This window comes from Pseudomyrmex gracilis, unplaced genomic scaffold (genome assembly GCF_002006095.1).
Source record: "Pseudomyrmex gracilis isolate BER0280 unplaced genomic scaffold, ASM200609v1 scaffold_269, whole genome shotgun sequence".
In the NCBI taxonomy this organism is placed as follows: Eukaryota; Metazoa; Arthropoda; class Insecta; order Hymenoptera; family Formicidae; genus Pseudomyrmex; species Pseudomyrmex gracilis.
The window spans coordinates 52,234-53,860 of NW_018020853.1; the positions used below are offsets into that span (position 1 = coordinate 52,234).

The following is a 1,627-nucleotide window of genomic DNA, read 5'->3' on the forward strand; positions in this document are numbered from 1 at the left end:
TGTTTATGAAACCAATCAAACATTACTTTACCATTAAAATTCAAAATCTTAACTTCCAAAAAACTTAAACTATCATTATTTTGAACTTCAATAGTGAATTGCAATCTGTTATTGTAACTGTTAAACATGTCTAAAAGTGAATTTAAAAATTCGGGAGGCGCTGTCAAGATAATATCATCTACATATCTGAAATAAAATGTAGGCTTGAATTTTAATTTTTTCAATATAAATATTTCCAAATCTTGCAAAACAATATCAGCAATAATTGGAGTAAGAGGAGACCCCATAGGCATTCCGAAAGTCTGTTTATATATTTTATTATTGAAAGAAAAAAACGTGGATGTTAGAACAAAATTAATTGCATCTAAAAATTCTTTCAAAGGGACTTTAGTGTTATTCCTAATATATTTCCATCTAACTTTGATCCCTTTAATAGCTAGATTGATAGGTACATTTGTAAATAATGAAATAACATCTAATGATACAAGCAAATGACCATGCTGCAGTGTAAGACCTCTCAATTTTTTAACAAGATCAAAACTGTTGCTAACAAAGCTGTTCGAAACCGGTAAGCTTTTCTGAATCAATTTATTTAAAAAATCAGCAAAGCGATGCAACGAGCTATTTATCGTAGAAACAATCAATCTATACGGATTATCTTTTTTGTGAATTTTTGGTATCCCGTAAGCTCGAGGTAATAAGCCATCACTAGATTTGATAGATTTAAAAGAGATATCAGAAATAAATTCTTTCTGCACCCAATTCTTTAACAGTTTATTGAGACTGTCTTCAATATTTTTAATAGGATTTCTATTAACNAAAGAATACGTCGTAACATTTTTTAATTACTTTTTTAATTACTTTGAACCTGTCACGGGCGATTGATTGATTGTTAGTAAAATTGTTATATCCAAATGACAATATAATTAAAAAAATTAATGTTGTAATAAAAATTAAAATTATTATTGTGAAGTCGTGGAAAAAAATTTTTATGTCGTAAATGGGGGTATTAGAATTTTGAAGACCTATAATTCATGTGTTAATTTTTAATAGAAATTTAGATTTCATATATGGTATTTAACACCATAGCACTTTATTCTGCCATATTAAATTAAAAATTAGTTTGTTGAAGGAATTTCGTTATATCTGTGGAATATAGGTAGATAGGAGTGCATTCATTCTATGGATGAATTTTGGTGGAATATAGAAATGATTTTTTGTTTGGATGCTAAGGATTCTCAAATGATGAAAGCAAGTAAAATTAGGCTTGTAATTGAGATAAGTGAACCTATTGATGAAATAATATTTCATGAAATAAATGTGTCAGGGTAATCTCTGTATTGACGAGGCATTCCTCTAAGTCCCAAGAGATGTTGAGGGAAAAAGATTATGTTAAAACCAGTAAATATTGTTAAAAATTGAATATTTAATAAAAAGTTATTAAGAGTATAACCACCCAGCAAACAATTTCTGACTNCGCAGACCTTGGCAACAGAAACTGTGTGCAGAAACGCTACAGTACGGAAACATGCTTTGGTGCTGCCAAAACTGTTAGCACATAGAGACAAAAAACGCAACAACTCTGTTGGCACATACATGAGACTATTGCGGCCAAAATGATTCCATA

General features: G+C 29.4%; 1 pseudogene; it reads right to left on the reverse strand.

Annotated features, from left to right (window-relative positions):
• LOC109859563 overlaps window positions 1–1,352 on the reverse strand; it is a 2,919-nt pseudogene extending 1,567 nt beyond the window's left edge.
• Window positions 1,353–1,627: the final 275 nt, after the last annotated feature.